The sequence below is a fragment of the Atractosteus spatula genome, chromosome 1 (assembly GCF_055471065.1).
Source record: "Atractosteus spatula isolate fAtrSpa1 chromosome 1, fAtrSpa1.hap1, whole genome shotgun sequence".
NCBI classification, from domain to species: domain Eukaryota; kingdom Metazoa; phylum Chordata; class Actinopteri; order Semionotiformes; family Lepisosteidae; genus Atractosteus; species Atractosteus spatula.
The window spans coordinates 72,286,673-72,309,282 of NC_142706.1; the positions used below are offsets into that span (position 1 = coordinate 72,286,673).

At 54.2% G+C, this 22,610-nt stretch overlaps 9 non-coding genes and 1 pseudogene across 9 annotated transcripts; 5 read left to right on the top strand and 5 right to left on the bottom strand.

Annotated features, from left to right (window-relative positions):
• Positions 1-919: 919 nt before the first annotated feature.
• On the bottom strand, positions 920-1,083 carry LOC148841721 (U1 spliceosomal RNA). Its single transcript, XR_016091785.1, has one exon. It is a non-coding gene; the product is annotated as a U1 spliceosomal RNA (small nuclear RNA).
• Positions 1,084-2,952: 1,869 nt separating this feature from the next.
• Positions 2,953-3,071, top strand: LOC148841722 (5S ribosomal RNA). The gene has a single exon (XR_016093082.1). It is a non-coding gene; the product is annotated as a 5S ribosomal RNA (ribosomal RNA).
• A 1,698-nt stretch (positions 3,072-4,769) lies between these two features.
• On the bottom strand, positions 4,770-4,933 carry LOC148841723 (U1 spliceosomal RNA). Its single transcript, XR_016091677.1, has one exon. It is a non-coding gene; the product is annotated as a U1 spliceosomal RNA (small nuclear RNA).
• Positions 4,934-6,793: 1,860 nt separating this feature from the next.
• Positions 6,794-6,912, top strand: LOC148841724 (5S ribosomal RNA). Its single transcript, XR_016093084.1, has one exon. It is a non-coding gene; the product is annotated as a 5S ribosomal RNA (ribosomal RNA).
• A 1,698-nt stretch (positions 6,913-8,610) lies between these two features.
• Positions 8,611-8,774, bottom strand: LOC148841725 (U1 spliceosomal RNA). Its single transcript, XR_016091679.1, has one exon. It is a non-coding gene; the product is annotated as a U1 spliceosomal RNA (small nuclear RNA).
• Positions 8,775-10,634: 1,860 nt separating this feature from the next.
• LOC148841726 (5S ribosomal RNA) lies at positions 10,635-10,753 on the top strand. The gene has a single exon (XR_016093086.1). It is a non-coding gene; the product is annotated as a 5S ribosomal RNA (ribosomal RNA).
• A 1,703-nt stretch (positions 10,754-12,456) lies between these two features.
• LOC148841727 (U1 spliceosomal RNA) lies at positions 12,457-12,597 on the bottom strand (annotated as a pseudogene).
• Positions 12,598-19,615: 7,018 nt separating this feature from the next.
• On the top strand, positions 19,616-19,734 carry LOC148841728 (5S ribosomal RNA). Its single transcript, XR_016093704.1, has one exon. It is a non-coding gene; the product is annotated as a 5S ribosomal RNA (ribosomal RNA).
• A 724-nt stretch (positions 19,735-20,458) lies between these two features.
• LOC148841729 (U1 spliceosomal RNA) lies at positions 20,459-20,622 on the bottom strand. Its single transcript, XR_016091802.1, has one exon. It is a non-coding gene; the product is annotated as a U1 spliceosomal RNA (small nuclear RNA).
• A 1,869-nt stretch (positions 20,623-22,491) lies between these two features.
• LOC148841730 (5S ribosomal RNA) lies at positions 22,492-22,610 on the top strand. The gene has a single exon (XR_016093088.1). It is a non-coding gene; the product is annotated as a 5S ribosomal RNA (ribosomal RNA).

A 22,610-nucleotide genomic window follows, 5' to 3' on the forward strand; every position in this document is an offset into this window, starting at 1 on the left:
AAAGATTGTATTTTGTAGGGCTTGTGCTGCAGTAGCTGTGAAACCCTCATGCTGGGTAGTAGTCTCTGCTACTAAGTTGAGGCTTAGGGGGTGAGAGCCAGTTGAACCGCCTCTACAACAGCTACAGCCAAACAGAAAAGCTGAAGGCTTTCCATACGGCTGTGTCCCGAGAGGTCCAGTCAGCACAACAGAAACTGAGTACGAGGGGATCGCGAGACCCGAGGATAAAATGCAGGACCATTAAAACATCTGAATCAATGTGGGTTTGAGTGGGTGAATCATGCCGCCGTCAAAACAACATTAACAGCACTATGTGAACCCCATGTTACCTGGTCCGAGGACAGATTCGGTCACCTTCCGCTGTAGCATGCATACCGTGCTTCAAAAGGCAGAAAAGGAAATCTAGAAACAAAGTGATAGAGAAAGAGAAGAAGGGGGCAAATATTCAGAACATGTCTGTAGGATCATTCATTTCTACTTCTCAGGGATTCCTTGTGTATTTTTATTACAGTGCGCTCTGCTGGGTAAGGACTATTCGCTACTCTAGAAGCCACTGGTCTAGAAGAAGACGAATGCATTCTTCAAAGCCACCCAAGGCCCTTTGTATCCAACAGAGCACAGATTCTCGAACAAAATGAGCAGGGATGGATTCAGAGTGAGCAGAAAAAAAGGGAAAAACCGAGTTAAGAACAAGAAAGCATAGCGTATGTCTGTAACGGGCACTAACACGAGTACCATGTCGTCTGCCAGTGCTCGTGAAAAACCCCAGGGCGTCTTTCTAATAACCCCCCTCTATGAAGCGGTTTCACCAGCATGTTGTGCTGCTCACGGGGGGGGGGCTGCCGAGCGCGGAAGCCCAGCACAGCTCCCCAGCACACAGCACACAGCAAAGCCGCATCTGTTATTGGACCAAGCACATCAGGGGAGAGCGCGAACGCAGTCCCCCACTACCAGAAATTATGCAGTCGAGATTCCCACATTTGGGGAATTCGCAGGGGTCAGCACAGCCGGAGTGCAATGGCCGAGCCTCGCCCTGGGTGAACCTCCTTCTTGATCAAGGTATCTCCCCTGCCAGGTAAGTATGAGTTGTACAGGCCCCTGCAAGCGGCCCGCACCCACAGCACAGCACTCGCAGCCTAGGCCAGCTCCTCGCCCTGCACGCCACCGCCTCCTGCTGGGCCCACTCTTTCGCACACTCACACGCCACACCAACACTCAAAAGTGTGGGCAAAACGAGAAAACGAGCGCGCCGTTTCCTACACATCTGCAGTCGCCATTTCGCCATCGCAGCATGTCCCGGGATGCAATTCGGCCTCATTTACATATCACCAGACCGGCAGATCGCTACGCAAGCTCGCGACGTGCGCCTGCCACACACCGAACAAACACCGGAGCCTCTTCAGCAATTTCCGAAAAACGCGCCTGCTCGCCTGCCCCCAAGGCTCCGTCTCTTACCTGCTCTCCAGAGCCTGCTGCCTTCCGTGCTTTTCCCTCGGCACCGCTGCACCGCACCGCACACAACTCCTGCAGCGGGGGGAGAAAGTTTCCACGCTCCGCCGCAGGGAAGGCTCGCTCCGTGCGCACACGTCCTTTCAATGCCAGTTCAACAAGTGCTCCGCATTAGCAGCGTCGGGGCTCCGGCGTGTCGCGCCTCACCTCACCTCGCACAGCCCCCTTCCTTCAATGTCTGGCGCTGGGCACGCCCCGCTCTCCTCCACCTCATCTTATCGCGTGTGACCTCCGACAATGGCCACAATGCCGGGGAATGGCACCTGTAAAGTGTTAATTGGGGCACAGGAACAGCCCGCCTCGTCTCGGGGGCCGGCTTCAAAGACAATACAGCAAGCACAGCGGGGCGGGGGAAGAAGACGACACGACACTCGCAGGCACATTCAGCTCCGGCGGGAACGAGTCCTCCGTCGGTCTTTTCAAGTGCTGAGAGCCGAGTAATCCCCAGTGACTAGGTCTCACCCTGCGACTCTCGACTGGGCTCACCCACGGCAGCCCAGCAGGTGTGAGCCCGGCCGGCACCCGGATGGGAGATTCCCCCCGGGAAAGCTCAGGTTGCTGCTGCTGCTGCTGCTGCTGCTGCTGCTCCTGCGAGAGGGGTGACTGGGACCAGTAGGGAGCGCTCACCCTGCGGGCTGTGTGGCTCTCTTATGCCCCAGCATCCTCATGGCGACACTCTGCTGCACAAACAGGCGCCGTCCTTCGGGGGAGGCGTAAAACCGAGGTGTCCTGACCCTCCTTGGCCATTCCAAATCCCAGGGCGTCTCTCAAGAAAGAGTCACGGGGGTGTTACCCATCAGTCGGGCTCTCCTCCTAATCCCCGTCTCACCTGTAACAATCAATGATGAGGCCCCCTGTCCCGTGATATTGTACTTGTCTCCTGGCCGCTGGCTGGCGCCGTGAGATTTAGTGCTCGCGCAAGAGACCGGGGCAGGGCGCGAACGCGGCCCCCCGCCCCCCACAAAGTGTGCGCTCCAGGTTCCCTCTCGGGGCTCTGCAGCACAGCGTCCCGGCGCTTCCTCCTCGCCGGCCGCCGGGACAGCGGAAAGGCAGCGAGAAGGAGCCTCTTGCTCTGACGCCGCAAGGCCACAAGAGGGCGGAGGCGCCGCGCGTCTGGCCGACGTGTAGGGCCGGTGCGCTTTATGTGCCGAAATAAAACGCGACAGCCCCGAAATGTTTTCAGAGTGCTGTGCACTGGAGGTTTCTGTCTTGTGAAGACTTGCCTTGTGCTCCTCCGTGCAGTTTGTTTGTCCTGCTCCAGTGCGGGACAAGAGCAGGGCAAGCCAACTGAAGGGAGCACATTCGCCAACATCCAGGCACGCACTGAGTTCGAAAGCGGCTCCTTTCCAAAGAATCGCACATGAACGATCCCTCAGTCCCGCCCAGGGGGCACGGCGCCCCCGCCACACAGCTTCAAGTAGCGAGTCCGGCGCCCCGGCTTTCGCTTACGGCCACACCACCCTGAACACGCCCGATCTCGTCTGATCTCGGAAGCTAAGCAGGGTCGGGCCTGGTTAGTACTTGGATGGGAGACCGCCTGGGAATACCAGGTGCTGTAAGCTTTTGCTCTCTCGGCCAGCAGGGGTCGCCGTTGGTGCCGTAGGCTTTGGGAGGAAGAACTCGAGTATGGACATTTATTTCCCGAAAATACCAAACATTTCAATCTTCCCACTTTTGTTTCCTTCGGCAACGCTGAGTGGCAAACGGTATCGCGACGGTCATCCACTTTCTAGGCATGCCAGTTCAGAAAGAGAAGCTCCCTCACATCCCTTCAGATGCTCAAGAAAAATGATCAATATCCTGATCTCTAAAGATGGCTCTTTTAATGGCATGCATGTGATTCGTATTAGAAAAAAAACACGTTTGTAAAACGAATATCGAAGCTGCCTCTAAATCTGCAATTGAAGGTCAGTCAATAGCAAGTGACAGTCAATGTGTCGACCTCACACCTTGGTCTTCTGGTTGGATTAGCGATGTGTTGCATGCTGGCAAGAACTCAGTTTCAATGCTGGGGTATAATGACTCATGGAGAGCTTTTGGTGTTGGATTTTGTTCTTAAGATTTACAGTATTTCTCTCTCTCTCTCTATATATATATATTATGAGTGCAGGACATAAGGTAGTCAGGTGACATTGCACTACAAACTGGTACACACACGTGCAATAGACTGAACTCCAAAGTCAAACTGATGGAGTGTGAGAAAAACAATAAAGGATTACTGTACCTGGACAGAGAGCGGGAGAAAGCAAGAATCAGTCAGACCACCAAGGTCAGACAAGCTGAAAGATCACAAATTAAGTACCTTATCACGAGGTGAACATTTAACGTGTATAACCAGAAGAAAGATTGTATTTTGTAGGGCTTGTGCTGCAGTAGCTGTGAAACCCTCATGCTGGGTAGTAGTCTCTGCTACTAAGTTGAGGCTTAGGGGGTGAGAGCCAGTTGAACCGCCTCTACAACAGCTACAGCCAAACAGAAAAGCTGAAGGCTTTCCATACGGCTGTGTCCCGAGAGGTCCAGTCAGCACAACAGAAACTGAGTACGAGGGGATCGCGAGACCCGAGGATAAAATGCAGGACCATTAAAACATCTGAATCAATGTGGGTTTGAGTGGGTGAATCATGCCGCCGTCAAAACAACATTAACAGCACTATGTGAACCCCATGTTACCTGGTCCGAGGACAGATTCGGTCACCTTCCGCTGTAGCATGCATACCGTGCTTCAAAAGGCAGAAAAGGAAATCTAGAAACAAAGTGATAGAGAAAGAGAAGAAGGGGGCAAATATTCAGAACATGTCTGTAGGATCATTCATTTCTACTTCTCAGGGATTCCTTGTGTATTTTTATTACAGTGCGCTCTGCTGGGTAAGGACTATTCGCTACTCTAGAAGCCACTGGTCTAGAAGAAGACGAATGCATTCTTCAAAGCCACCCAAGGCCCTTTGTATCCAACAGAGCACAGATTCTCGAACAAAATGAGCAGGGATGGATTCAGAGTGAGCAGAAAAAAAGGGAAAAACCGAGTTAAGAACAAGAAAGCATAGCGTATGTCTGTAACGGGCACTAACACGAGTACCATGTCGTCTGCCAGTGCTCGTGAAAAACCCCAGGGCGTCTTTCTAATAACCCCCCTCTATGAAGCGGTTTCACCAGCATGTTGTGCTGCTCACGGGGGGGGGGCTGCCGAGCGCGGAAGCCCAGCACAGCTCCCCAGCACACAGCACACAGCAAAGCCGCATCTGTTATTGGACCAAGCACATCAGGGGAGAGCGCGAACGCAGTCCCCCACTACCAGAAATTATGCAGTTGAGATTCCCACATTTGGGGAATTCGCAGGGGTCAGCACAGCCGGAGTGCAATGGCCGAGCCTCGCCCTGGGTGAACCTCCTTCTTGATCAAGGTATCTCTCCTGCCAGGTAAGTATGAGTTGTACAGGCCCCTGCAAGCGGCCCGCACCCACAGCACAGCACTCGCAGCCTAGGCCAGCTCCTCGCCCTGCACGCCACCGCCTCCTGCTGGGCCCACTCTTTCGCACACTCACACGCCACACCAACACTCAAAAGTGTGGGCAAAACGAGAAAACGAGCGCGCCGTTTCCTACACATCTGCAGTCGCCATTTCGCCATCGCAGCATGTCCCGGGATGCAATTCGGCCTCATTTACATATCACCAGACCGGCAGATCGCTACGCAAGCTCGCGACGTGCGCCTGCCACACACCGAACAAACACCGGAGCCTCTTCAGCAATTTCCGAAAAACGCGCCTGCTCGCCTGCCCCCAAGGCTCCGTCTCTTACCTGCTCTCCAGAGCCTGCTGCCTTCCGTGCTTTTCCCTCGGCACCGCTGCACCGCACCGCACACAACTCCTGCAGCGGGGGGAGAAAGTTTCCACGCTCCGCCGCAGGGAAGGCTCGCTCCGTGCGCACACGTCCTTTCAATGCCAGTTCAACAAGTGCTCCGCATTAGCAGCGTCGGGGCTCCGGCGTGTCGCGCCTCACCTCACCTCGCACAGCCCCCTTCCTTCAATGTCTGGCGCTGGGCACGCCCCGCTCTCCTCCACCTCATCTTATCGCGTGTGACCTCCGACAATGGCCACAATGCCGGGGAATGGCACCTGTAAAGTGTTAATTGGGGCACAGGAACAGCCCGCCTCGTCTCGGGGGCCGGCTTCAAAGACAATACAGCAAGCACAGCGGGGCGGGGGAAGAAGACGACACGACACTCGCAGGCACATTCAGCTCCGGCGGGAACGAGTCCTCCGTCGGTCTTTTCAAGTGCTGAGAGCCGAGTAATCCCCAGTGACTAGGTCTCACCCTGCGACTCTCGACTGGGCTCACCCACGGCAGCCCAGCAGGTGTGAGCCCGGCCGGCACCCGGATGGGAGATTCCCCCCGGGAAAGCTCAGGTTGCTGCTGCTGCTGCTCCTGCTCCTGCGAGAGGGGTGACTGGGACCAGTAGGGAGCGCTCACCCTGCGGGCTGTGTGGCTCTCTTATGCCCCAGCATCCTCATGGCGACACTCTGCTGCACAAACAGGCGCCGTCCTTCGGGGGAGGCGTAAAACCGAGGTGTCCTGACCCTCCTTGGCCATTCCAAATCCCAGGGCGTCTCTCAGGAAAGAGTCACGGGGGTGTTACCCATCAGTCGGGCTCTCCTCCTAATCCCCGTCTCACCTGTAACAATCAATGATGAGGCCCCCTGTCCCGTGATATTGTACTTGTCTCCTGGCCGCTGGCTGGCGCCGTGAGATTTAGTGCTCGCGCAAGAGACCGGGGCAGGGCGCGAACGCGGCCCCCCGCCCCCCACAAAGTGTGCGCTCCAGGTTCCCTCTCGGGGCTCTGCAGCACAGCGTCCCGGCGCTTCCTCCTCGCCGGCCGCCGGGACAGCGGAAAGGCAGCGAGAAGGAGCCTCTTGCTCTGACGCCGCAAGGCCACAAGAGGGCGGAGGCGCCGCGCGTCTGGCCGACGTGTAGGGCCGGTGCGCTTTATGTGCCGAAATAAAACGCGACAGCCCCGAAATGTTTTCAGAGTGCTGTGCACTGGAGGTTTCTGTCTTGTGAAGACTTGCCTTGTGCTCCTCCGTGCAGTTTGTTTGTCCTGCTCCAGTGCGGGACAAGAGCAGGGCAAGCCAACTGAAGGGAGCACATTCGCCAACATCCAGGCACGCACTGAGTTCGAAAGCGGCTCCTTTCCAAAGAATCGCACATGAACGATCCCTCAGTCCCGCCCAGGGGGCACGGCGCCCCCGCCACACAGCTTCAAGTAGCGAGTCCGGCGCCCCGGCTTTCGCTTACGGCCACACCACCCTGAACACGCCCGATCTCGTCTGATCTCGGAAGCTAAGCAGGGTCGGGCCTGGTTAGTACTTGGATGGGAGACCGCCTGGGAATACCAGGTGCTGTAAGCTTTTGCTCTCTCGGCCAGCAGGGGTCGCCGTTGGTGCCGTAGGCTTTGGGAGGAAGAACTCGAGTATGGACATTTATTTCCCGAAAATACCAAACATTTCAATCTTCCCACTTTTGTTTCCTTCGGCAACGCTGAGTGGCAAACGGTATCGCGACGGTCATCCACTTTCTAGGCATGCCAGTTCAGAAAGAGAAGCTCCCTCACATCCCTTCAGATGCTCAAGAAAAATGATCAATATCCTGATCTCTAAAGATGGCTCTTTTAATGGCATGCATGTGATTCGTATTAGAAAAAAAACACGTTTGTAAAACGAATATCGAAGCTGCCTCTAAATCTGCAATTGAAGGTCAGTCAATAGCAAGTGACAGTCAATGTGTCGACCTCACACCTTGGTCTTCTGGTTGGATTAGCGATGTGTTGCATGCTGGCAAGAACTCAGTTTCAATGCTGGGGTATAATGACTCATGGAGAGCTTTTGGTGTTGGATTTTGTTCTTAAGATTTACAGTATTTCTCTCTCTCTCTCTATATATATATATTATGAGTGCAGGACATAAGGTAGTCAGGTGACATTGCACTACAAACTGGTACACACACGTGCAATAGACTGAACTCCAAAGTCAAACTGATGGAGTGTGAGAAAAACAATAAAGGATTACTGTACCTGGACAGAGAGCGGGAGAAAGCAAGAATCAGTCAGACCACCAAGGTCAGACAAGCTGAAAGATCACAAATTAAGTACCTTATCACGAGGTGAACATTTAACGTGTATAACCAGAAGAAAGATTGTATTTTGTAGGGCTTGTGCTGCAGTAGCTGTGAAACCCTCATGCTGGGTAGTAGTCTCTGCTACTAAGTTGAGGCTTAGGGGGTGAGAGCCAGTTGAACCGCCTCTACAACAGCTACAGCCAAACAGAAAAGCTGAAGGCTTTCCATACGGCTGTGTCCCGAGAGGTCCAGTCAGCACAACAGAAACTGAGTACGAGGGGATCGCGAGACCCGAGGATAAAATGCAGGACCATTAAAACATCTGAATCAATGTGGGTTTGAGTGGGTGAATCATGCCGCCGTCAAAACAACATTAACAGCACTATGTGAACCCCATGTTACCTGGTCCGAGGACAGATTCGGTCACCTTCCGCTGTAGCATGCATACCGTGCTTCAAAAGGCAGAAAAGGAAATCTAGAAACAAAGTGATAGAGAAAGAGAAGAAGGGGGCAAATATTCAGAACATGTCTGTAGGATCATTCATTTCTACTTCTCAGGGATTCCTTGTGTATTTTTATTACAGTGCGCTCTGCTGGGTAAGGACTATTCGCTACTCTAGAAGCCACTGGTCTAGAAGAAGACGAATGCATTCTTCAAAGCCACCCAAGGCCCTTTGTATCCAACAGAGCACAGATTCTCGAACAAAATGAGCAGGGATGGATTCAGAGTGAGCAGAAAAAAAGGGAAAAACCGAGTTAAGAACAAGAAAGCATAGCGTATGTCTGTAACGGGCACTAACACGAGTACCATGTCGTCTGCCAGTGCTCGTGAAAAACCCCAGGGCGTCTTTCTAATAACCCCCCTCTATGAAGCGGTTTCACCAGCATGTTGTGCTGCTCACGGGGGGGGGGCTGCCGAGCGCGGAAGCCCAGCACAGCTCCCCAGCACACAGCACACAGCAAAGCCGCATCTGTTATTGGACCAAGCACATCAGGGGAGAGCGCGAACGCAGTCCCCCACTACCAGAAATTATGCAGTTGAGATTCCCACATTTGGGGAATTCGCAGGGGTCAGCACAGCCGGAGTGCAATGGCCGAGCCTCGCCCTGGGTGAACCTCCTTCTTGATCAAGGTATCTCTCCTGCCAGGTAAGTATGAGTTGTACAGGCCCCTGCAAGCGGCCCGCACCCACAGCACAGCACTCGCAGCCTAGGCCAGCTCCTCGCCCTGCACGCCACCGCCTCCTGCTGGGCCCACTCTTTCGCACACTCACACGCCACACCAACACTCAAAAGTGTGGGCAAAACGAGAAAACGAGCGCGCCGTTTCCTACACATCTGCAGTCGCCATTTCGCCATCGCAGCATGTCCCGGGATGCAATTCGGCCTCATTTACATATCACCAGACCGGCAGATCGCTACGCAAGCTCGCGACGTGCGCCTGCCACACACCGAACAAACACCGGAGCCTCTTCAGCAATTTCCGAAAAACGCGCCTGCTCGCCTGCCCCCAAGGCTCCGTCTCTTACCTGCTCTCCAGAGCCTGCTGCCTTCCGTGCTTTTCCCTCGGCACCGCTGCACCGCACCGCACACAACTCCTGCAGCGGGGGGAGAAAGTTTCCACGCTCCGCCGCAGGGAAGGCTCGCTCCGTGCGCACACGTCCTTTCAATGCCAGTTCAACAAGTGCTCCGCATTAGCAGCGTCGGGGCTCCGGCGTGTCGCGCCTCACCTCACCTCGCACAGCCCCCTTCCTTCAATGTCTGGCGCTGGGCACGCCCCGCTCTCCTCCACCTCATCTTATCGCGTGTGACCTCCGACAATGGCCACAATGCCGGGGAATGGCACCTGTAAAGTGTTAATTGGGGCACAGGAACAGCCCGCCTCGTCTCGGGGGCCGGCTTCAAAGACAATACAGCAAGCACAGCGGGGCGGGGGAAGAAGACGACACGACACTCGCAGGCACATTCAGCTCCGGCGGGAACGAGTCCTCCGTCGGTCTTTTCAAGTGCTGAGAGCCGAGTAATCCCCAGTGACTAGGTCTCACCCTGCGACTCTCGACTGGGCTCACCCACGGCAGCCCAGCAGGTGTGAGCCCGGCCGGCACCCGGATGGGAGATTCCCCCCGGGAAAGCTCAGGTTGCTGCTGCTGCTGCTCCTGCTCCTGCGAGAGGGGTGACTGGGACCAGTAGGGAGCGCTCACCCTGCGGGCTGTGTGGCTCTCTTATGCCCCAGCATCCTCATGGCGACACTCTGCTGCACAAACAGGCGCCGTCCTTCGGGGGAGGCGTAAAACCGAGGTGTCCTGACCCTCCTTGGCCATTCCAAATCCCAGGGCGTCTCTCAGGAAAGAGTCACGGGGGTGTTACCCATCAGTCGGGCTCTCCTCCTAATCCCCGTCTCACCTGTAACAATCAATGATGAGGCCCCCTGTCCCGTGATATTGTACTTGTCTCCTGGCCGCTGGCTGGCGCCGTGAGATTTAGTGCTCGCGCAAGAGACCGGGGCAGGGCGCGAACGCGGCCCCCCGCCCCCCACAAAGTGTGCGCTCCAGGTTCCCTCTCGGGGCTCTGCAGCACAGCGTCCCGGCGCTTCCTCCTCGCCGGCCGCCGGGACAGCGGAAAGGCAGCGAGAAGGAGCCTCTTGCTCTGACGCCGCAAGGCCACAAGAGGGCGGAGGCGCCGCGCGTCTGGCCGACGTGTAGGGCCGGTGCGCTTTATGTGCCGAAATAAAACGCGACAGCCCAGAAATGTTTTCAGAGTGCTGTGCACTGGAGGTTTCTGTCTTGTGAACACTTGCCTTGTGCTCCTCCGTGCAGTTTGTTTGTCCTGCTCCAGTGCGGGACAAGAGCAGGGCAAGCCAACTGAAGGGAGCACATTCGCCAACATCCAGGCACGCACTGAGTTCGAAAGCGGCTCCTTTCCAAAGAATCGCACATGAACGATCCCTCAGTCCCGCCCAGGGGGCACGGCGCCCCCGCCACACAGCTTCAAGTAGCGAGTCCGGCGCCCCGGCTTTCGCTTACGGCCACACCACCCTGAACACGCCCGATCTCGTCTGATCTCGGAAGCTAAGCAGGGTCGGGCCTGGTTAGTACTTGGATGGGAGACCGCCTGGGAATACCAGGTGCTGTAAGCTTTTGCTCTCTCGGCCAGCAGGGGTCGCCGTTGGTGCCGTAGGCTTTGGGAGGAAGAACTCGAGTATGGACATTTATTTCCCGAAAATACCAAACATTTCAATCTTCCCACTTTTGTTTCCTTCGGCAACGCTGAGTGGCAAACGGTATCGCGACGGTCATCCACTTTCTAGGCATGCCAGTTCAGAAAGAGAAGCTCCCTCACATCCCTTCAGATGCTCAAGAAAAATGATCAATATCCTGATCTCTAAAGATGGCTCTTTTAATGGCATGCATGTGATTCGTATTAGAAAAAAAACACGTTTGTAAAACGAATATCGAAGCTGCCTCTAAATCTGCAATTGAAGGTCAGTCAATAGCAAGTGACAGTCAATGTGTCGACCTCACACCTTGGTCTTCTGGTTGGATTAGCGATGTGTTGCATGCTGGCAAGAACTCAGTTTCAATGCTGGGGTATAATGACTCATGGAGAGCTTTTGGTGTTGGATTTTGTTCTTAAGATTTACAGTATTTCTCTCTCTCTCTCTCTCTCTATATATATATTATGAGTGCAGGACATAAGGTAGTCAGGTGACATTGCACTACAAACTGGTACACACACGTGCAATAGACTGAACTCCAAAGTCAAACTGATGGAGTGTGAGAAAAACAATAAAGGATTACTGTACCTGGACAGAGAGCGGGAGAAAGCAAGAATCAGTCAGACCACCAAGGTCAGACAAGCTGAAAGATCACAAATTAAGTACCTTATCACGAGGTGAACATTTAACGTGTATAACCAGAAGAAAGATTGTATTTTGTAGGGCTTGTGCTGCAGTAGCTGTGAAACCCTCATGCTGGGTAGTAGTCTCTGCTACTAAGTTGAGGCTTAGGGGGTGAGAGCCAGTTGAACCGCCTCTACAACAGCTACAGCCAAACAGAAAAGCTGAAGGCTTTCCATACGGCTGTGTCCCGAGAGGTCCAGTCAGCACAACAGAAACTGAGTACGAGGGGATCGCGAGTCCCGAGGATAAAATGCAGGACCATTAAAACATCTGAATCAATGTGGGTTTGAGTGGGTGAATCATGCCGCCGTCAAAACAACATTAACAGCACTATGTGAACCCCATGTTACCTGGTCCGAGGACAGATTCGGTCACCTTCCGCTGTAGCATGCATACCGTGCTTCAAAAGGCAGAAAAGGAAATCTAGAAACAAAGTGATAGAGAAAGAGAAGAAGGGGGCAAATATTCAGAACATGTCTGTAGGATCATTCATTTCTACTTCTCAGGGATTCCTTGTGTATTTTTATTACAGTGCGCTCTGCTGGGTAAGGACTATTCGCTACTCTAGAAGCCACTGGTCTAGAAGAAGACGAATGCATTCTTCAAAGCCACCCAAGGCCCTTTGTATCCAACAGAGCACAGATTCTCGAACAAAATGAGCAGGGATGGATTCAGAGTGAGCAGAAAAAAAGGGAAAAACCGAGTTAAGAACAAGAAAGCATAGCGTATGTCTGTAACGGGCACTAACACGAGTACCATGTCGTCTGCCAGTGCTCGTGAAAAACCCCAGGGCGTCTTTCTAATAACCCCCCTCTATGAAGCGGTTTCACCAGCATGTTGTGCTGCTCACGGGGGGGGGGGCTGCCGAGCGCGGAAGCCCAGCACAGCTCCACAGCACACAGCACACAGCAAAGCCGCATCTGTTATTGGACCAAGCACATCAGGGGAGAGCGCGAACGCAGTCCCCCACTACCAGAAATTATGCAGTCGAGATTCCCACATTTGGGGAATTCGCAGGGGTCAGCACAGCCGGAGTGCAATGGCCGAGCCTCGCCCTGGGTGAACCAATTCAATTTCAATTTTTAAGAACTTTATTTTCTTTTCACAAAAAAGTACAGGACATCACAATTTAGAACGCTTTACATTAATATACATACTTAAAACAGTATATATGATCACATCTCATTACATTTTGACACGGTACCAGTTACATAGCAACAATTTCTTTTTTTCTGGTGCAAATCACATTCTTTACTTAAACATGATAATGTTTTTCACAGTTTCTTGAGATATTGACCTATGCTCTCTATTTCCCACAGATTTTCTGCTTCCTCCCTCCCTTCTCTCCACAGATCTCTGAGGTAATAGTTCTCTCGGGTGATGAACAGGGCCAGGCTACCTGCTGCCTTGACTGGGACCTCGATGCCTTTGAACAGCCCCATGTTCCTCACTCTCCACAGGGCGTCTTTCCCACTGTTCACCATGGCCCAGATCCTGTCAAACACGTCAGGAGGAAGTTTGACAGGAGAGATGCCGTATATGACGAAAGCAGCGGTCAGGGTAAATTGGGGCGAGAGAGCTTGCAACCAATTTTCAAACTGTGCCCAGAAGGCCTTAGCAAAAAAGCAGGACCACAGGAGATGGGTCACATTCTCCTCCTCGCCGCAGCCCACCCTAACGCAGCGAGGGCTGGGGGTGAGGCCCCTACGGTACAAGAAAGTTCGTACCGGTAAGCACTGGTGGACGACACTCCAGGCTAAATCTCTGTGAATGTTGCACAGAAACTTAGAGGATGTGTGTTTCCACACCTTCCTTGTTTGGGCTGATGTTAAAATGCCCACAGGGGTCTGCCTATTGTTCTGGGGTGCAACGAAATCTTCCAGTTTTTGGACGCTGACATCTCGGAGGGGAATATGGCCAATTGGGTGAGATCTTAGAAAACTTTTAACTGTCCCATAAATTGCAGGGCATGTGTCAGAGAGTGGGACATCCAGCTTGGGTCTGACACCCCACACTCTGAACACCTCCCTACCTATCCAGAGCCTGGAAAAATAAGTCCAGGTACGCGCTGCAGGTGCTGTTGCAAAGCCTCTCAGCACAGAGGCCAGGAAAATGCACAGCAGCTTCGTAGCAATATCTGGGACAGACTTCCCCCCTGAGGGTAGCGGCCTGTACATTATTTCCCTTCTGAGTCTTTCCTGCTTCCCACCCCATAGAAATTGAAACATCAATCTCCTCAGCCCCGCCGCAACACGGTGTGGGATTGGGAAGGTAGAAGCCAGAAAATTCAAGACAGGCAAGAGCTCAGCTTTGATGACCAGCACCTTCCCTGTCATGGTGAGGTCTCGGTCCTTCCATTGCATCAGTTTTTTGTTTAAGATTGGCAATTTGTTCTGCCAATTTACTGTTCCCATCTCTTCTCCAAAATACACCCCCAGGACCTTAATTCTCTTCTCTTGCAGCCTGAGATCATGTCCTTCTTTTGGCTCCCTCCAGTTCTGATAAAAAATCTCACTCTTAGATTTGTTAATTTTTGCAGAGGAAGCCAAAGAGAAACGATCACAGCACTGCAGAGCTCTGCTAATTGAGGCATTGTCAGAGAGGAGCAGGGTGACGTCATCCATGTATAGAGATGTCTTTACCTCTCCTCCCCCACTTCCAGGCACTGGTATCCCATTAATGGCCTGATCCTGGCGCAAGGCACAGGCTAAGGGCTCCATAGCCAAAACGAATAACAAGGGGGATAATGGGCAGCCCTGCCTCACCCCTGAACAGACTTCAAAGGGGCGTGATCTATTGCCATTAACCATTACTCTGCTGTTGCTACCTGTGTACAGCAGGTTAATCCACTTTCTCATGATGGGGCCAAACTTCATGTGCTCAAGTACCGATGTCAAGTACTGCCGGTTTAGGCGGTCAAAGGCCTTTTCTAGGTCTACACCTAAAATGCACAGAGGGAGGGAGCGATCCTCCGAGTACAGACAGACATCCCTCAACAAGGCCAGGTTGTCGCTCATCAGGCGTCCTGCTATCCCACAAGTCTGTTCTTTCCCTACCAGTGAGGCCACTACATTTTGTAGGCGCAGGAAAAGGGCTTTGGACAGGATCTTAGTGTCCACGCCTAACAGGCTGAGGGGTCTCCAGTTCTTTATGTCATTCTTTGCTCCTTTCTTAAACAAGAGAGAGATAGTGCCTTCTCTTAAGGAGTCAGGCAGCAATTCTGTCTTATAGCTTTCCTCGAATAGGAGCAGTAGCGGATCCTGAAGCAGATCCCAAAAGGTGCAATAAAATTCTTTAGGGAGCCCGTCAGCACCCGGAGTTTTCCCCTTCTGTAAGCTCTCCATAGCCTGTCTCAGCTCTTCTACTGTCAAATCCCTCTCTAGTACTTCCCTATCTTCTTCACTCAAAACGTTTTCTAGCTTTGAGGTGAAAAAATGAATTTCTTCATCCTTTACCTCTGTAGAGCTGTACAGTCTTGAGTAGAAGGCCTCGGTGCAGGAGAGGATAGCACTCGGCTCTGTTCTCTCTCGTCCCTCCTCATCAACTACACTTTCCATGACTGACTTGGAGCCTACCACTTTCCTGAAAAAGAAGCGAGTACACTTCTCATTTTCTTCCAAGAACTGCACTCTGCTTCTTAACAGCACTCCTCGACTACTTTCTTCGGCTATGCTCCGGATGTCCTTTTTTAAAAGAGTGATATCCTCGAGCACATCGAAGCCACTGTGCAGCATCGTGTAGAGACGCTGCAGCTGCCTCTGTTTCCTGGCTAGCACTCCTCTCCGTCTGGCAGCAGCCTTCCTTCCCTCAGCCATGAAAAAGGCCTTTGTCCTCACCTTCACCTCCTCCCACCACTCTCCTACTGACCCGTACAGACACTGCAAGGACAGCCACTGTGATAGTTTCTCCTTGTAGCGGGATACTACCCCCTCGTTCTCTAGCAGCTTTGTGTTGAGTTTCCAGAGGCCTGGGCCAAAGACAGTCCCGCCCTGGAGTTCCACTCTACACCCTAAAGCCTGATGATCTGAGAAGAAGACAGGCTGAAGAGTGACCCCAACAACTTTCACTCTCGCTGAGACAAAGCAATAGTCAATTCTGGAGCTGCTATTCCTCCCTGACCATGTATATCCTGCTGTTGTGGGATATATACATCTATATGTGTCTGAGAGTTTAAAGTCTTGAACTAAGTTTTGCAGGGCCAGTGAGCTGGAATCCAATTTTATCGGAGAGCTAGACTGCCTGTCTGTGTGCTCTAAGATACAATTAAAATCCCCTCCCACTATCACGTCTGTGCTACATAACAATAGGGGAGAGAGTGCCTTGAGTAGCTCCACCCTTCCTCCCACGTCAGTAGGACAATACACATTGATTAGCCGCAGGTTAACGGTCCCCCATTCCACATCCACACACAGCAACCTGCCATCTATGACCCTCTGAATACTTTTCAATTTGAAAGCCCATCCTTTGAAAAGAATGGCCACGCCAGAGGCTCTGTTGTTATTGTCCCCTGACCAAACAGAAAGCCCTTTATCCCACCTATCTTCAAAGCTTTTATACCTCTCTTGATAGGCTAAAGCACACTCCTGCAACATCAACACATCTCCCTCTCTCTGCTGGAGGTAATCAAAGACAGACTGACATTTAACTCTGTCATTGATACCTCTGGTGTTAAGAGAAATTATGTTTAGAGCCATATTACATAAGAAAGTGGAACCAGTCTTTACAAAACACATTTCTCTTCTGTCTCACCTGTTACCTTCTTCTTTTTCTTTTTCTTCTTACCAATTTCCTGCCAGCCATCCTCTGAAAGAGCCTTCATCAGGGTGGCAGCAGTAAAAGCGTTCACGGAGTCCGTTTCAAGGAAGGGGGTAGAGGGAGGGGTGGAGGGGTTCCAGCTGTCCCCCTCACCATGCTCTCCTTCCTCCTCGCTCGGGGAGAAAACAGAGTCATTTTTCCTTTTCCTCACGTCCAGCTCCTGGGAGCACTGAGGGGAAAGGGGTGCAGCCGATGCACCAGTCTCCTCTTCCCCCTCACCCACCAGCTGCTGCAGATCCTCCGTGATGGACTGGATGGAGGAGAGGAGGGCGTCTGTAGCACTTGCAGAGTCTGGGAAAAGCAGCTCCGCTGAATCCTGGGTATCCTCGCTGGACCCGCTCCACCGGGGGGCCCCACACTGGCCCTCGTTCTGAGGAGCAGGAGTGGGGGAGGGGTCCTCGCTGTTCTCGGGGGTTTTCAAACCCTCGTGCTTGTCTGGTGCAGTCTGCGGTTGTGGGGGCGTAGTGGATCTCTCTTCCACCGGCCCCGGAGCCACAGCAGGACTGATCCTGGCTGGAGGCTGAGAGTCTTTGTCCAACAAGGGTTCTTTGTTTGACTTGTTGTTTGCTTTGGCTTTTCGGGCCGGTTTGGCTGAAACAAGCACTGCCTCATCCTTTCTCATTTTGAGTTTATTGGCGTAGGCGTGAGGGCAGTTCTTAAAAACGTGTCCTTCCGAGCCACATAAATTGCACTTTGGCAGCATTGAACAGTCAGAGGCTAAATGTCCCTGTTTGCCACAGGTCTTGCAGCATTTCACAGTGCAGGACGATGCCAGGTGTCCCACAGCACCACAGCGCCGACACACCTTTGGTTGTCCCACATAAAAAACATAGCCATTGCAGGCGCCCAGCCGGATTGTAGAGGGCAGGTGCCTTAAGCCTCCATTTACATTGTCCGGTAGCAAGCGAACCTCGAATTTCCTTGCTCCTGTTTTTATACCGTCAACATCTCTAACCTCAGTTCCATGGTGGACGGTGCAGTACTGGTTAAGCCAGGTGTGAATGTCCTCCGTCTTTGCCAGTTCCGAGAACATAACAACATGCACGGTTTTCCTCTCTCTCTGTGTCAAAGGCTGCAAGTTGATCTTCTCAAGAGCAGGAACTTTCCCTCTTTTTGCCTCAAACACATCCACACATTGTTCAAACAGAGGATAGGTAGCAAATACAACCTCAAATGCTTTCTGACCTGGGAGAGCGAAGATGAAATCCAAGTGCCGAGGTTCAAAGCCAAGTTCCTTCTGCAACACTTTTCTGCTGAACTGCATACGATCCATGAAGAGGTCATCCAAAAGCTCAAAACGCACAGCATTCTTGCGGGATCCAAAAGTTGCCATTTCGTAAACTGCTAAACAAACACTGCTTCCACAAAACAAGAAAACAATCCAACAACTCCACCTACAGGCTGATCAAGGTATCTCCCCTGCCAGGTAAGTATGAGTTGTACAGGCCCCTGCAAGCGGCCCGCACCCACAGCACAGCACTCGCAGCCTAGGCCAGCTCCTCGCCCTGCACGCCACCGCCTCCTGCTGGGCCCACTCTTTCGCACACTCACACGCCACACCAACACTCAAAAGTGTGGGGAAAACGAGAAAACGAGCGCGCCGTTTCCTACACATCTGCAGTCGCCATTTCGCCATCGCAGCATGTCCCGGGATGCAATTCGGCCTCATTTACATATCACCAGACCGGCAGATCGCTACGCAAGCTCGCGACGTGCGCCTGCCACACACCGAACAAACACCGGAGCCTCTTCAGCAATTTCCGAAAAACGCGCCTGCTCGCCTGCCCCCAAGGCTCCGTCTCTTACCTGCTCTCCAGAGCCTGCTGCCTTCCGTGCTTTTCCCTCGGCACCGCTGCACCGCACCGCACACAGCTCCTGCAGCGGGGGGAGAAAGTTTCCACGCTCCGCCGCAGGGAAGGCTCGCTCCGTGCGCACACGTCCTTTCAATGCCAGTTCAACAAGTGCTCCGCATTAGCAGCGTCGGGGCTCCGGCGTGTCGCGCCTCACCTCACCTCGCACAGCCCCCTTCCTTCAATGTCTGGCGCTGGGCACGCCCCGCTCTCCTCCACCTCATCTTATCGCGTGTGACCTCCGACAATGGCCACAATGCCGGGGAATGGCACCTGTAAAGTGTTAATTGGGGCACAGGAACAGCCCGCCTCGTCTCGGGGGCCGGCTTCAAAGACAATACAGCAAGCACAGCGGGGCGGGGGAAGAAGACGACACGACACTCGCAGGCACATTCAGCTCCGGCGGGAACGAGTCCTCCGTCGGTCTTTTCAAGTGCTGAGAGCCGAGTAATCCCCGGTGACTAGGTCTCACCCTGCGACTCTCGACTGGGCTCACCCACGGCAGCCCAGCAGGTGTGAGCCCGGCCGGCACCCGGATGGGAGATTCCCCCCGGGAAAGCTCAGGTTGCTGCTGCTGCTCCTGCGAGAGGGGTGACTGGGACCAGTAGGGAGCGCTCACCCTGCGGGCTGTGTGGCTCTCTTATGCCCCAGCATCCTCATGGCGACACTCTGCTGCACAAACAGGCGCCGTCCTTCGGGGGAGGCGTAAAACCGAGGTGTCCTGACCCTCCTTGGCCATTCCAAATCCCAGGGCGTCTCTCAAGAAAGAGTCACGGGGGTGTTACCCATCAGTCGGGCTCTCCTCCTAATCCCCGTCTCACCTGTAACAATCAATGATGAGGCCCCCTGTCCCGTGATATTGTACTTGTCTCCTGGCCGCTGGCTGGCGCCGTGAGATTTAGTGCTCGCGCAAGAGACCGGGGCAGGGCGCGAACGCGGCCCCCCGCCCCCCACAAAGTGTGCGCTCCAGGTTCCCTCTCGGGGCTCTGCAGCACAGCGTCCCGGCGCTTCCTCCTCGCCGGCCGCCGGGACAGCGGAAAGGCAGCGAGAAGGAGCCTCTTGCTCTGACGCCGCAAGGCCACAAGAGGGCGGAGGCGCCGCGCGTCTGGCCGACGTGTAGGGCCGGTGCGCTTTATGTGCCGAAATAAAACGCGACAGCCCAGAAATGTTTTCAGAGTGCTGTGCACTGGAGGTTTCTGTCTTGTGAACACTTGCCTTGTGCTCCTCCGTGCAGTTTGTTTGTCCTGCTCCAGTGCGGGACAAGAGCAGGGCAAGCCAACTGAAGGGAGCACATTCGCCAACATCCAGGCACGCACTGAGTTCGAAAGCGGCTCCTTTCCAAAGAATCGCACATGAACGATCCCTCAGTCCCGCCCAGGGGGCACGGCGCCCCCGCCACACAGCTTCAAGTAGCGAGTCCGGCGCCCCGGCTTGCGCTTACGGCCACACCACCCTGAACATGCCCGATCTCGTCTGATCTCGGAAGCTAAGCAGGGTCGGGCCTGGTTAGTACTTGGATGGGAGACCACCTGGGAATACCAGGTGCTGTAAGCTTTTGCTCTCTCGGCCAGCGGGGGTCGCCGTTGGTGCCGTAGGCTTTGGGAGGAAGAACTCGAGTATGGACATTTATTTCCCGAAAATACCAAACATTTCAATCTTCCCACTTTTGTTTCCTTCGGCAACGCTGACTGGCAAACGGTATCGCGACGGTCGTCCACTTTCTAGGCATGCCAGTTCAGAAAGAGAAGCTCCCTCACATCCCTTCAGATGCTCAAGAAAAATGATCGATATCCTGATCTCTAAAGATGGCTCTTTTAATGGCATGCGTGTGATTCGTATTAGGAAAAAAACACGTTTGTAAAACGAATATCAAAGCTGCCTCTAAATCTGCAATTGAAGGTCAGTCAATAAACAACTCGTTTTTCGTAGAAATATACATATATTCATTTATAACCCATTTCATTCATTGAGCACAGATTCTCCAACAAAATGAGCAGGGATGGATTCAGAGTGAGCAGAAAAAAAGGGAAAAACCGAGTTAAGAACAAGAAAGCATAGCGTATGTCTGTAACGGGCACTAAAACGAGTACCATGTCGTCTGCCGGTGCTCGTGAATAACCCCAGGGCATCTTTCTAATAACCCCCCTCTATGAAGCGGTTTCACCAGCATGTTGTGCTGCTCACGGGGGGGGACTGCCGAGCGCGGAAGCCCAGCACAGCTCCCCAGCACACAGCAAAGCCGCCTGCACTGCCGCATCTGTTATTGGACCAAGCACACCAGGGGAGAGCGCGAACGCAGTCCCCCACTACCAGAAATTATGCAGTCGAGATTCCCACATTTGGGGAATTCGCAGGGGTCAGCACAGCCGGAGTGCAATGGCCGAGCCTCGCCCTGGGTGAACCTCCTTCTTGATCAAGGTATCTCCCCTGCCAGGTAAGTATGAGTTGTACAGGCCCCTGCAAGCGGCCCGCACCCACAGCACAGCACTCGCAGCCTAGGCCAGCTCCTCGCCCTGCACGCCACCGCCTCCTGCTGGGCCCACTCTTTCGCACACTCACACGCCACACCAACACTCAAAAGTGTGGGGAAAACGAGAAAACGAGCGCGCCGTTTCCTACACATCTGCAGTCGCCATTTCGCCATCGCAGCATGTCCCGGGATGCAATTCGGCCTCATTTACATATCACCAGACCGGCAGATCGCTACGCAAGCTCGCGACGTGCGCCTGCCACACACCGAACAAACACCGGAGCCTCTTCAGCAATTTCCGAAAAACGCGCCTGCTCGCCTGCCCCCAAGGCTCCGTCTCTTACCTGCTCTCCAGAGCCTGCTGCCTTCCGTGCTTTTCCCTCGGCACCGCTGCACCGCACCGCACACAGCTCCTGCAGCGGGGGGAGAAAGTTTCCACGCTCCGCCGCAGGGAAGGCTCGCTCCGTGCGCACACGTCCTTTCAATGCCAGTTCAACAAGTGCTCCGCATTAGCAGCGTCGGGGCTCCGGCGTGTCGCGCCTCACCTCACCTCGCACAGCCCCCTTCCTTCAATGTCTGGCGCTGGGCACGCCCCGCTCTCCTCCACCTCATCTTATCGCGTGTGACCTCCGACAATGGCCACAATGCCGGGGAATGGCACCTGTAAAGTGTTAATTGGGGCACAGGAACAGCCCGCCTCGTCTCGGGGGCCGGCTTCAAAGACAATACAGCAAGCACAGCGGGGCGGGGGAAGAAGACGACACGACACTCGCAGGCACATTCAGCTCCGGCGGGAACGAGTCCTCCGTCGGTCTTTTCAAGTGCTGAGAGCCGAGTAATCCCCGGTGACTAGGTCTCACCCTGCGACTCTCGACTGGGCTCACCCACGGCAGCCCAGCAGGTGTGAGCCCGGCCGGCACCCGGATGGGAGATTCCCCCCGGGAAAGCTCAGGTTGCTGCTGCTGCTGCTGCTGCTGCTGCTGCTCCTGCGAGAGGGGTGACTGGGACCAGTAGGGAGCGCTCACCCTGCGGGCTGTGTGGCTCTCTTATGCCCCAGCATCCTCATGGCGACACTCTGCTGCACAAACAGGCGCCGTCCTTCGGGGGAGGCGTAAAACCGAGGTGTCCTGACCCTCCTTGGCCATTCCAAATCCCAGGGCGTCTCTCAAGAAAGAGTCACGGGGGTGTTACCCATCAGTCGGGCTCTCCTCCTAATCCCCGTCTCACCTGTAACAATCAATGATGAGGCCCCCTGTCCCGTGATATTGTACTTGTCTCCTGGCCGCTGGCTGGCGCCGTGAGATTTAGTGCTCGCGCAAGAGACCGGGGCAGGGCGCGAACGCGGCCCCCCGCCCCCCACAAAGTGTGCGCTCCAGGTTCCCTCTCGGGGCTCTGCAGCACAGCGTCCCGGCGCTTCCTCCTCGCCGGCCGCCGGGACAGCGGAAAGGCAGCGAGAAGGAGCCTCTTGCTCTGACGCCGCAAGGCCACAAGAGGGCGGAGGCGCCGCGCGTCTGGCCGACGTGTAGGGCCGGTGCGCTTTATGTGCCGAAATAAAACGCGACAGCCCCGAAATGTTTTCAGAGTGCTGTGCACTGGAGGTTTCTGTCTTGTGAAGACTTGCCTTGTGCTCCTCCGTGCAGTTTGTTTGTCCTGCTCCAGTGCGGGACAAGAGCAGGGCAAGCCAACTGAAGGGAGCACATTCGCCAACATCCAGGCACGCACTGAGTTCGAAAGCGGCTCCTTTCCAAAGAATCGCACATGAACGATCCCTCAGTCCCGCCCAGGGGGCACGGCGCCCCCGCCACACAGCTTCAAGTAGCGAGTCCGGCGCCCCGGCTTTCGCTTACGGCCACACCACCCTGAACACGCCCGATCTCGTCTGATCTCGGAAGCTAAGCAGGGTCGGGCCTGGTTAGTACTTGGATGGGAGACCGCCTGGGAATACCAGGTGCTGTAAGCT